Here is a 13542-nt window from a genome sequence, read left to right on the forward strand (position 1 = left end):
CAGGTGCTGTGACTCCCGAGGCAGCTGAAAGGTCGCTTGAGAAATACTGCTTCCACCTGCCGGCTGATGCGAAAGAGCCCTTTATCTGGAATTCAACCTTCCCTTTCACAATCAAAAGTAAAACTCTTAACATGTAATTTTATCAAAAAATGTCACATTTCAGCTGACCATGATCCCTTTCTTTATGCAGCCAATGAGTCAAACCCTTGTTTGACAGGGTGGACTTATATTCAGATTTAAATATTTTAGGTGCAAAAGTGGTGCAGATTCATTTAAAAAGACTTAGTCATTAAAGAAAGAAACTTCAGAGTGAATACCTTTCTTCAATTATCAACATTCCCTCGACCCCATTCCTTCAGGGGAATCACAACTAAATGTGATTCCTCTTTCTCTTTCCCTCTCTCTGTACACACACACACACACACACACACACACACACACACACACTTTCCCCAAAACGAAATGATCCTTTAGCGCTTGACCTTCTCTTTTTTACTTCATCTATTACAGATGACTTCGGTTCATATAAGAAGAGCTTTCAACATGTCTGTACAGTACAGAATCCCTTTGTTATTGAAAAATTTCTGTTCAGAGTTCTTTAAATTTTTGTTCTAATCGTGTTTTCTCCGTGTAAGTCCTGGTCTCCTAACGTCTTCCTGCCTGCGTTAACTCACTGTGCCAAGCGGTCAGCACCAGATGCTCTGCTGAGGAGATCAGGGAAGACTGCATAGAAAGCCACACTGGATCTACAAGAGTCAGCGAGGGAGTTAGAAACAAAAGCTCAACCCGAAAGTGCCACCTTAGGACAGTGGGTAAACTGCCATTTCCCTTTCCTACTATGTGAAGAGAAATGGCCCTGGAGAGAAGAGAGGTCAGAGTGCTGGCCAGGGAGGCCACGCCCATGGTCTCACACAGCCGAGTCAGGGGAGGCGGAGAAGAGCCAGGCCACGCCCCTCTTCCTTCCCGCTCCTCTCCTGCCCCTTGTGGCTGCTCTGCCAAGACGGAACCTGGAGCCCTGATTTAGGACCTCGGGGATCCCTTTCTAATAAGAATGACCAGATTTCCGGGCCCATGATGTTAGTTCCTAAGACACCATTAACAATACGGGTTGGACTAGCTTGGTCTTCCCAAATGTTATTCATCATTGTTAGATGGTACCTGTTGACTAGGTTTCATGTCATGTCAAATAAATTTGGATAACTCTGAAGTAAACAAGTTTTTTTTTTTTTTTTTTGCTACACGACTCATTGATTGGAGCTTTTATTCAGTTTATGTACTTGAGACTCTCTAAGAACGCTCCTTTTTTAGCCTAAAGGCCCTTGAGGGAAAAGCTAGGAAATCGGTGCAGCTCTATTAACTCCTAGCTATATATACAAGATAAATGAAAATACATGTCACACAAAATCTTGTCTATGAATATTCATAGCATTATTCATAGTCAAAAACTGGAAATGGCCCAAATATGCATCAATGGATGAAGGGACTGAAAAAAATGTATTGTATCCACACAATGGAATATTATTTAGCCATAAAACATGAAATACCTGAGGGACCGATATTGGCGCGCTGCGGCGTTATTTTCGAATGTTAGGCGGGGAAGCGCTTTGTGAGCTGGAGCCATCACTGTTTGCAGAGTGAAACTGCGAGCCTTAGTCTGTGGGCCTAGCCATGGCGCTGCAGCTCGCCCGGGAGCAAGGCATCACCTTGTGCAGGAGCGCTGAAATCGTGGCGGAGTTCTTCTCATTTGGCATCAATAACATTTTATATCAGCGTGGTATATATCCATATGAAACCTTTACTCGAGCGCAGAAATATGGACTCCCTTGCTTGTAACCACTGATCCTGAGCTCATAAAATACCTCAATAATGTGGTGGGACAACTAAAAGATTGGCTGTACAAGTGTTCTGTTCAGAAACTTGTAGTAGTCATCTCAAATACTGAAAGTGGTGAAGTCTTTGAAAGATGGCAGTTTGGTATTGAGTGTGACAAGACTGCAAAAGATGACAGTGCTCCCAGAGAAAAGTCTCAGAAAGCTATCCAGGATGAAATCCATTCTGTGATCAGACAGATCACAGCTACAGTGACATTTCTTCCATTATTAGAAGTTTCTTGTTCATTTGACCTCTGATTTATACAGACAGAGATTTGGTTGTACCTGAAAAATGGAAGAGTTGGGACCACAGTTCATTACCAATTCTGAGGAAGTCCGTCTTCGTTCATTTACTACCACAATCCACAAAGTAAATAGCATGGTGGCCTACAAAATTCCTGTCAATGACTGAGGACGAGATGAGGGAAATAATGTAATGGAAAAAATTCTCAAATGTGGTTTTCCTGAAACCAAGTCAACTACAGTTGATGTTTTATTTCATTGGTTAATTTTTAGATGGGAAAAACCAACATTATACTTTAATGAACTGTGCATAATTGTTCCATTTTTTAAGTGCCTGTTTGATTTGCCATTGGGCTAACATAATGAGGATACTGCACACTGTTCATAAGGAACCAGCAGATTTCATCAATATTGTAATGGGAATTCCTTTGAAGGTGGTGATTGTAGATGGAAAATCTTTTGCTATAAAGCTACTTTGCTATAAGGCTACTCATTTTGGTTAATTAAGCTGGATAGAGAGATATGTGAATATAAAACAGCAAGGAAAGTGAAAATTCAGAACCTTTTTTTAGACCCTGAGAGTAATGAAATGTTGCTTTATTAGGTCTTTTTGTCATTTTATTGTATAGTTCCAATATTGAAAAAATTAAGAATTATTTGATTTTAATTTATATAACTTGAACCCATAATGCAATGGATGTTTGTATTGTTTAATTCCTATAATATAGAATTTAAAAATTTTTAAAAATATTTTTTAAAAATCAAGCTTTAAATGACAATGATGAAATACAGTTAAATCTGTTATGTTTTAAAAAATTGAAATACTTGTACATGCTATAACATAGATGTTTCTGTTTTGTTCCGTTTTGTTTGTTTTTGAGATGAGGTCTCACTGTGTTATCCAGGCTGGCCTCAAACTTGAGATCCTCCTGCCTAAGCCTCTCAAGTTAGCTGGTATTACAGGCGCATGCTACCATACCCAGCTGTAATGTGGATGAATCTTAAAACCATTATGCTACATCAAGGAAGCCAGTGCCCAAGGGGCCAATATTATATGATTCCATTTAAATAAAATGTCTAGAACAGGCACATGTAAGAGGAAAGTGGATTAGGGTTGCTTAGGGCTGAAAGTTGGGTAGAGGTAGAGTGAGTAGGGAGTAATGGTTAATGAATATGGTGGTTCTTTTTTGGAGTGATAAAGAAGTTAGAAAATTGATTGCAGCTTACATGGGTGAATGGTAAGTTGTGTGGTCGATACCTTAGTAAAGCTGTTGTATTTATGGATGTGTATGCAGCTGCTTGGCTTTCCTCAACAGGATTTGTGGAAAAGATCAGTGACAGAGTCTGAGGCAGAGAATTTTCCAGGGGCTCAAGTCTGTGCAGTTTTGTTCCTTAGACTCACTGCTCAGAATCAGCAGCCTCTGCCCAAACTCTGTTTTCCTCTTCCCCAATCAGTCAAAGTGGAGCTTAAGAAACCAACCCACTATTCTTGATGGTCCTGATTGCCATCTTTTTCAGAAATTTCAAGAATGTCTCACTTCAGATACCAGGTGTGTTCATTGGGCCCATGCTGGATGGAGGGAAAATCTCCATGAACTTCAAAAACACAAGCTTAAAGGGAACTGCAATTCCCTTTAAGTTCCCTGCACAGTGAGCAAACATTTTAGGGATCCAGTAAGTACAAGTAGGGAAGATATAATTTGCTTAAACCAGGCACTACATCTTAGGAGAAAATCTGTTGTTCAAAAAGGAAGCAAAATGTTGCAAAGAATATAATGGGGACAAAGTGTTTGGTCCTGTTTACGGAGTGGTGTGGTGTTCTCGCCACATGAGAGTTACGCAGAAAAGACTTTTTGTTTCAACCCATTGCTGGCAACATCCCTAAAATGTCCCCATTCAATTTTCTCCCTTGGTCCATAGCACCCAGGGTACAGAATTTAATTTTCGATGACTGAATGACTTCCTTAGCTTCTGGGTTTTTCTGGACTTTATTTTATTATGGTTCAAGGCTACAGGTGGAAGAGTGGAAACCTTGAATTACATTTGGTCTACAGAATGTTCAGACCAGAAACTAATTTGAAGTTAAAAATCAAAAAGCAATGGAATTCCTGATGAGATATGCTTTTGTTTTGCTATCCTCTGCTTTTTTCTGCAAAACCAAATCCAGACTTCATCACCTCCTAGGCAGGTCCCTTCTTTGGAGGGCTGGGAACAGTGTGAGAGGTGCCTGTGGGGTGAGGAGGGGGCCGCCGGGCCCCGGAATGTGACCTCCTGCCTCTCCCCCACCTCCCTCTCTTCTTTCTCTTCTCCTCTCATGCCTTCCTCTCTCTTCTTCTAAGTCTCCTTTTTGGGAGGTCTCTTTGGATACTTAAATGGGTCGATTTCTGACTCCTTCACTGGCAGTCACAGCCTTATGTCCAAGACACAGCTGGCTCTAGTTAGTTGGTATTTTGTTATGCGCTGAAGCCACTTTCTTGTTCCTGTGGAGCCCTGATCTGCTGGCTTCCCTGGCAGGACTCGCTGTGAATGGAGGACGCACATGTTACCAAGAGCACAGTGCTCCAGCAGAACAGGGTGCTGAGTATCATGTGGAACCATTCTCAAGAAGCAACAGGGTTTAAGCTGGCATCTTGCCCCAAACACAGTCTGAAGGTGTGAAGTAAACAGAGCTGTCCTCCGTGGAGGAGGTGGGGATCCAGGACAAAGGCCAGAAGTTCTGTGATGCAGGCTGTTCAGGTCTCACAGAACCTTGCATTTGGAATCCTGCTACTGGATGGGTCTCCAGGCAGACTGCTGGGACACAAGTCCTTGCCTGGCTTGGTAATCACCTCCCAGCTGGCTTCACGAGGTCACAGTGGAGCCCACACATGCACAATATGTCCATACCTCTCCCTGTGTTCTTGTCTTTTGACTTTGATCTTCCCCTATCCAAAGGAATGACAGAAGTCAATGCTTTTCTGGGTTGAAATAACAGAAATCACTCAAAAGAGTTAAAGCAAAAAGGGTCTTCATCCGGGGTAGTTAATGGAGATCTGGGGTGAGGGTACCAGAAGGTGTTCTCACTCTGAGTCTTTCTACTCCCTGACTTTCCTTCTCTACTTAGTCCCTTTCACCTGCACAACATGGAGTGGCCCTTTCTGTTCAGCAGGTGTTTATATGTGTCCTCACAAGGGGACCACCAGGTTCTGGTGACTTCCTGCTAGCTAGGGGTGAAGCGTGGGCAGTAATCAGGTACCTAAAGAGGATAACAAGGCAGAAGCCAGCAGATCCATTCTGTGCTGGTTCTGGCTTATGTTCTGGTCCTCTTGTACTTCTGAGACGGAGGAAACTTCTGGACATGGGGCTGTTTAGGCAGATTCTGGGAATGTTGTTAAACAAATGTAAGCTTTCTACTTAAATATCAACTCCATGAAGGCAAGAACTTGTTTACAGTCTAAATTTCAGCCTTGTATCTCTAGCACCTAGACCACAGTTGGGACTCAAGTGTTTGTTGATTGAATAAATTTTATTTTAAAACATTTTCACTGTGATATAACCAAAATATAAGAAGGTACACATATTTCAGAGTGTGTAACTTTGATGTTTTCACATATATAAACATCTGTGAAACCATCACCAATCAAAATAATGAACATACACTTCACCTCTAAAGGTTTCCATATGCCCCTTGGTAATCCCTCCCCTTCCTAGACAACTGCTAATTTGTATTGTCACTATAGATTACTTTGCATTTTCCAAAACTGTATGGAAAATGGAAACTTATGGTATTTATTCCATGTATTTATGTCTGGCTTGCTTCTTTCATTCATACAGTTATCTTGAGACTCATCCTATTGTTATGAATGTTTCATTCTCTTTGGATCCTGAGTATAATTTCATTGTCTGGTTATACTAGTTTGTTCATTTGGATGTTGATGGACATTAAAATAGCTTGTAGTCTTGGGTTGTAAGAAAGAATGCTGCTATGAACATTTGTACACAAATCTTTGTATGACCATATGCTTTCATTTCTTTGAATAAATGCACAGAAATAAAAGGTCTGGATCATATGGTAGATGTACGTTTAGCTTTTGTTTGACTATTTTCCAAAATGGTGATAACATTGATCTTCAAATATTAAACTAAATTTGCATTTCTGGGAATAATACAATTGGTCAATATGTATTGTTTTACTTGTTGTTGATTTCAATTTGCTAAACTTTTGTTTGAAATTTTTGCACCTATATTAATGGGAGATGTTAACCTGTTGCTTTTTTTTCTTATACAGGGTTTTGTCAGCAATCAGTGATGGTTAGAATGAGTTGAGAAGTATTCCTTTCTGTTTGCTGAAAGAGTTTGGTATAATATCTTTCTTAAATATTTGCTAGACTTCACCTATGACATTACTTAGCTATTGGGCCTGGAGACCCCACCCCTTTGTGGGAAATTTTAAATTACGTTTACAATTTCTTTAATAGATGTAAGTATGTTCAGATGATCCCTTAAAATTATTTTTTGAGGCCGGGGATTTAGCTCAGTGGTTTTGCCACCTGCTGCGCAAGTGCAAGGACCCGAGTTCGATCCCTGGTACCAAAAAAAATTATTTTTTGAGATGCAACTAGCACGTCATAAAACTTACCACTTTCAAGTATATTATTTAATTGGTTTCTGGTATAGTTTTATGATTGTACAACTCTCACTACTATAGATTCTAAATCCAGAACATTTTCATCACCTCAGAAAGAAATCTCATACTCATTGGCAATCATGTCTCATTTTCTCCCATTCCTTGGCTTTGGGCATCACTAATATGTTTTTTGTTACTATGGATTTACTTATTCTGTACATATCATATACACGGAATCACACAATATATGACCTTTTGTGTTGGGTTTCTTTCACTTAGCATAATGGTCAAGATTCATTCATGTTATACCAAGTGTCAGCACTCCCTTACTTTTTATGGCCTGAATATCTAAAAAAATCTTAAAAAAGAACAAAGTTGGAAGAGTCATACTTCTTGCTTTCAAAACCTGCTACAAAAACTGTATAATCAAGATTTTTTAATATTGGCAGAAGAGAAATATATCGATTAATGGAATAAAGTTGAGGACACAGAAAAAAAGTAACCTTCACATTTACAGTATTTATATTTTCAAAGAGACTAAGATGATTTAATGAGAAAAAATAATGTTTTCAACAAATAGTGCTAAGATATTTGGATATCCATATGCAAAAGAATGAAGTGGAATTTCTATCTCAAACCATAAATAAAAATTCAATAAAAATAGATTGAAGACCTAAATGTAGGAGCTAAAACTATAAAAATTTAAGAAATCATGGCTGGTGATATAGCTCAGTGGAGGAGCATTTGTCACATATGTGATACCCTGGGTTCAATCCCTTGTAACCCCCCCCCCATTTAAGAAATCATAGGCACACATTTTCAGGAACCATAAAAATGGAGTAAACAATGGTTTCTTAGATATGATTCAACAAACAAAAGAAACAAATGAAAAAATAAAAATCATCAAAATGAAAAACTTTTATCTTTCAAAGGAAAACATCAAAAAGCACAAAGAAAACCCACAGAATTTGGGTTGAAATTGTTTTTTTACAAGTCATTTATCTAATAAGGGACATGTATTTAGACTACATGAAAGGCTTTTATAATTTAATAATAAAAAACAAATGGCCCAATTAAAAATGGGCAAAGAATCTGAAGAGACAGTTCCCTGAAGAGACATAAATGACCAATAAGCACATGAAAAGATGCTTAACATCATTAACCACTAGGGAAATGTAAATCAAACCCACCATGAAATACCATTTCTCACTAAATACCATTTATACTCTCTAGGATAACTAGAATTAAACAAACAAGTGTCAGGATACAGAGAAGTTGAACCCTCATACATTACTGAAGGGCATATAAAACAGTATAGTAACTTTGAAAGACAGTCTGGCAGTTCTCCAAACAGTATCATATGACCCTGTAATGCCATTCATATTTTTCTCAAGAAAAAATAAAAACAAATGTCCATATAAAAACTGGTACATAAATGTTCATAACAACATTATTAATAATAATCCCAAAGTAGAAAATTCCAAATGTCATCAGCTGATAAACAGGTAAACACAATGTGATATACCCATATTATGGAATCTTATTTGGCAATAAGGAGTAGTACTCATACCTGCTTCTGCTACATGAATAAACCTTGAGAGCATCCTAATTGAAAGAGCAGGGAAATCTATAGACACAGAAAGTAGATCAGTGGTTGCCTAGGATGAGGGACAGGGGTGAGGGACTTTGGGAGGGAGGTGACAATTACGGGAACAGTGTTATTTTTTAAAGTATGAAAATGTTCTAAAATCAATTCTGTTGATGAATATGCAACTCTGTACTAAAAGCCATTGAATCATATATTTTAAATAGAGAATTGTATGGCATGTTAATTAGATCTTAATAAAGTTATTTGTAAAAAGAAAAAGAGTTTAAAGGCAAATAAAAAGCACTTCCCCACTCTAGCTGGTGGCCTTTTGCCACTGTGCTTGGTGGGACAGGGGCTCTGGGTCCCTCAGTGGGAATTTGTGTTCCTAAATCCCGGGCCTCAGTAAGTTTCTCTGGGGTGAGAATGAAGAAGAGAGCAGTGTGGGGGTTCTGGGGAGGCCAGCAGGAGGGATGCAAGGGGCAAGGGAAGACTGGAGACTAAGTTGGGTGTAGGGACCACAGGGAGAAGGGGGGCCCAGGATACAGAGGTGATCACTTCCTGTCCTGGCTCCATCTCTGCTGACTGTGGGGCCCAGGAAGGTCAGAGAGCTGCTCTGCTCCCCAAGTTTCCTCATGAGAAAAGCAGACGCTAGGACTCTCACACTGAGACTCTACCTTCTCTTCTCACACAGGGGACCAAGAGAATGCTCCAGCTCTAGAGCCAGTCGTCCAGCGGTTCTTCCAGCTCCCCTGGCCTCGCCCAATGTAGGGCTGTCCTGGCTCAGCCCATCAGCAGTGAAGCCATAGATGAACTCCCAAACCTCAATCTTCCTCTCTCCATGAAGAACAATCATTAGCCTGGCTTGCCTCCCCCATAGGTTTGGGATGAGGATCCAGAGTTATCACAGGTGGAAAAGAACCCTAGGGAGCAGTATTGTGAATTGTAGGAAATATTTCACGTGGATAGGAGACACCGATCCCCCAGCTACAGGAGCACCTGCGTGCACATCCTCTTACTGACTTCTGACCCATGCAGGGCTTGCAGATTGGTAGGCGGGCAAGGTCAGGAGGGCTGCTCTTGACTGGAAAAGAGAGGAAGGACAACAGGCCACACAGAAATAGACCTATACCAACAGAGGTTAGGTAGAACTCTTGAAGACATTGGCGTAGGAAAAGATTTTATGAACAAAACCTCAGTTGCCCGTGAACTAGCACAATCAACAAGTGGGATATCTTCTTACTAAAAAGCTTCTGCGCAGCAAGAGAAACCACTAGCATTGTGAAGAGACAACCCACAATGTCAGAAAAATATTTTCACCAGCAGTCCCTCAGACAAAGGTTTATTATCTCGAATCTATAAAGAACTTTAAAAAATCAGACCTCCCAAATTGAAAGACCCAATTCAAAAATGGGCATCTGAAATGAACAGACATTTCTCAGACAAAGAAGTAGAAATGGCAAATAAACATATGAAAAAATGTTCAGGCCAGGGATTTAGCTCAGTGGTTCCGCCACCTGCCTTGCAAGTGCAAAGACCCAAGTTTGATCCTTGGTACCAAAAAAAAAAAAAAATGTTCAGCATCACTGGTCATTCGAGAGATGCAAATGGAAACAATGCTGAGATTCCGCCTCACCCCAGAAAGAATGGCTGCTATCATGAAATCAACAATAACAAATGCTGGTGGGGCTGTGGGGAAAGAGGAACCCTGCTCCACTGCTGGTGGGTGTGTAGACTGGTGCAACCACTGTGGAAATCAGTATGGAGATACCTCAAAGAACTAGGACTGGAAGTCCCATTTGACCCAGTTATTTCCCTGCTGGGTATCTTCCCCAAAGAATTAAAAGAATCATACCACAGTGATATATGTGCACCCATGTTCATAGCAGCACAGTTTGTAATAGCTAAAACTTGGAAACAGCCCAAATGCTCATCAACTGGAGACTGGATAAAGAAAATGTGTGGGTTTTTTTTTATAAAATGGAGTACTACTCAGCCATAAAAAATGAGAAATTAGAGGCGTTTATTGCTCAATGGATGCACATTGAGGCAATACTCTTAAGTGCAATAAATAGGGCACACAAGTGTAAATACCGAATAGTTTCTCTAGTGTGAGAAACTGAAAGTATAAATAAGGATTAAAATGTATAATAGGTCATGTGAAATAGGAAGAAAAGGGGCAAAGGGGAAGGGGCAGTGGGAGGGGTAGGGGAAAGGAAAGAAGGGAATGGAATTAATATGAGAAAATGAAAAAAAGGAAACAAAGTCTTTGTAAATAGGGAGGGCAGGGGAAGGGGGAAAAATAAGAACCAAGAGAGATTATGTAAAGGTGCAAATTTCCAATGATGAATGTCATTATACTGTATACCTAAAATGTACCAATAAAAGGATATACAGTTAAAAAAAAAAAAGAAATAGACCCAAACCCCAGTCCTTTTGGCTTTGGCTCCTGAGTTCAGCTTTTGGGCTACTGAAAACCACCTTTCCACACACTATTTCTTCATGTCTGTGAAGCCAGGCCAGGCAGGTCATTCTGTGGTTCAGCTTGCTCACCTTCAGAGGGAACTCAGACTATAATTCCATATTAAAAGCCATAGAGATTGAAAATGGGGAAAATTCATCCCCAAGGAGATCTGCAGATCACAACTTTACTAAGATCACTGCTGGAGAATGTGTGCTTTCTAGAGATGGTACAAGCATGGTACTGCTTCTATATAGGAAATACTGCAAAAAAAAACAAACCACAAAAAAACCTTCACAACCATACTCTAACGTTCCCCAGGTTGCAGAAAGTCTTCTAGCCATTTCTTCTGGGAATCAGAACAGGGGCCAGCAGGGTACAGGAGAGAAAGTAAAGAATGGCTTCCCCTTTCCTGCTGCCTTCATCCAGGAAATAGGGGATCAATCAGGGAGACATGACGGACAGTAGGAGGCAAACATGATGTCTTGAAAGAGAAGGAGGCCAGAATAAGAGTGTTCCAGCAGCTGTGGGACCAAGGCCTGCCCCTTCCCAAACTGACTGCCAGGACAGGGCTCTTAGCTGCTGCCTCGAGTGGCTGGGCATGGAAGTCACTTGTGGACCTCTGAAGGTGCAGCTTCAGGGAGCCAGGTCCTGCTCCCTAGTCTTTACAGGGGTGATAGGTGCTTGCAGCCACTCTGTTTGGATTGGTTTTTGCTAATGTCTGTTCTGACTGCTTGGTCTCAAAGCTTACCAACATTTAATTATTTTGAATGTCCTCCCTAGTGCACAACCTCAACACTAGAACAAGACTTTGCTTAAATTGCAAGTGTCAAAATTTAAGAGGGCTTCCTATCCTGATCTCTTTTTGTCTTAAATTCCCTCTTGACTTCACATTGCAAACCTAGGGCTTCTTCATCAACCCATTTTGATAAGTTTGTCCAAGCAAAGGATTTCCTAATCGTTCCCACTCTTCTTCATGCACTTCATTTGTATCTTAGAAGAGAAAGTGAAACACAGTCAACCATCCCAATAAAATTTACTGTTAGTGGTGCAACTTCAGGTATCTGAGATTCTATTCAGAATCATGGTTAAAAAAAAGATACGATTTACTGAGTGCTTTCCAGAAGCCTGATACAGAGCTAAGCACTTCATGTACTGTTTAATTTACATTTCCCACAGCCCCACAAGTAGAATCTGTTATTATGAGGAGATGGAGTCAGCCTGAGGCAGGGTAAGTAGCTTGCTCAGGTTCCCAAGGTAGCAGTCAGCACCTGACCACTCCACCTTGGAGGAGGAGGGCCACCCCGCTTCCACTGGCATGGTACATCCAGACGAGCCTGCCCCAGAGTCCCCTCAGAGGCAGCAGCTGAGGCAGGGCTGCCACTTGGGGCAGAGGAGTAAGACACACACACACACACACACACACACACACACACCCACACACCACTGGAGGACAGAACACAGTGCAGGGTCAGTGCATACATATGCCTGGGCCTTCTCTCTGAGTAACTGAATAGTTAAGGTTTACTATTCTTTTTGCAATAAATGTATTCTTGGTAAACTTATTTTGCAGTACCCTTCCCCAGCTTTCACTTGAGAAGTTACTATGATGAAACCGTCTGTGTTCATTTTGCGTATTTGGGAGAATTATAGAAAAACAATAATAAGAAAAAAGGGATGCATGGCCTGACTATCGTTAACATTTTGGGGTTTTTATTTCTAGCTTATTTTTTATGTGTAGCTATTTTATCCTTGTATGTATTGTTATGATCATACCATCTATACAATTCTATATCATGTTTTTATAATTTTTTTTTGGTACCAGGGATCGAACTTGGGTCCTTGCGCTTGTGCAGCAGGTGGCAAAAGCACTGAGTTAAATCCCCGGCCTCCTCGTATCATGTTTTTAAAACTCATTATTATTACATAAAAATTTTCCATGTGATTGCAAAACTCTTCAAAAACATCAAAGAAAATAGTTTTATAACATGCTATTTAGTGGGTGAACCATAGTTTATATAATCATATCCTAGCCTTCAACACCATTTTATAAGTTTAGATTTTCATGTATCAGGTTTTCACTAAGTAAACCGGTGATGTTTGCTAACATCTGTGCTCTGTGTATCTAGGAATCAACGTGTTATAGCTGGTCATGTGGTATAAATTTGGCTTTTTAAAAAACTTTAGGATCATTTTAAAATTGTAATGAAGTAGAATAAAAGAATTCTATAGAGAGTGTCCTTGAATCTTCATAAAACATTCAGCTAAATATCTTAGGAGCTCTCTGTAGACAATGAAAAAGTATGGGTTACTTCTGGGGGTCTTCCCCAAAGAATTAAAAGAATCATACCACAGTGATATATGTGCACCCATGTTCATAGCAGCACAGTGTGTAATAGCTAAAACTTGGAAACAGCCCAAATGCCCATCAACTGGAGACTGGATAAAGAAAATGTGGTTTTTTAATAAAATGGAGTACTACTCAGCCATGAAAAATGAGAAATTAGAGACATTTATAGCTAAGTGGATGCACATTGAGGCAATACTCTTAAGTGAAATAAATAGGACACACATGAATAAATACTGAATAGTTTCTCTGGTGTGAGAAACTGAAAGTGTAAATAAGGACTAAAATGTATAATAGGTAATGTGAAATAGGAAGAAAAGGGGCAAAGGGGAAGGAAGTGGGAGGGCTAGGGGAAAGAATAGAAGGGAATGGGATTAATATGAGAAAATGGAAAAATAGGAACAAAATCTTTGTAAATAGGGAGAAATG

At 40.1% G+C, this 13542-nt stretch overlaps 1 protein-coding gene and 1 pseudogene across 16 annotated transcripts in view; one reads left to right on the forward strand and one right to left on the reverse strand.

Moving 5' to 3' along the window:
* The window catches only part of Mapk4 (mitogen-activated protein kinase 4), a 160860-nt gene that overhangs the window by 34503 nt on the left and 112815 nt on the right, over positions 1–13542 (reverse strand). The window lies entirely within an intron of this gene.
* Positions 1669–2511, forward strand: LOC101700206 (mitotic spindle assembly checkpoint protein MAD2A pseudogene; annotated as a pseudogene).

Source organism: Heterocephalus glaber, unplaced genomic scaffold (genome assembly GCF_053883595.1).
Source record: "Heterocephalus glaber isolate CG9 unplaced genomic scaffold, H.glaber_assembly_v1.0 deba00000331, whole genome shotgun sequence".
Lineage (NCBI taxonomy): Eukaryota > Metazoa > Chordata > Mammalia > Rodentia > Bathyergidae > Heterocephalus > Heterocephalus glaber.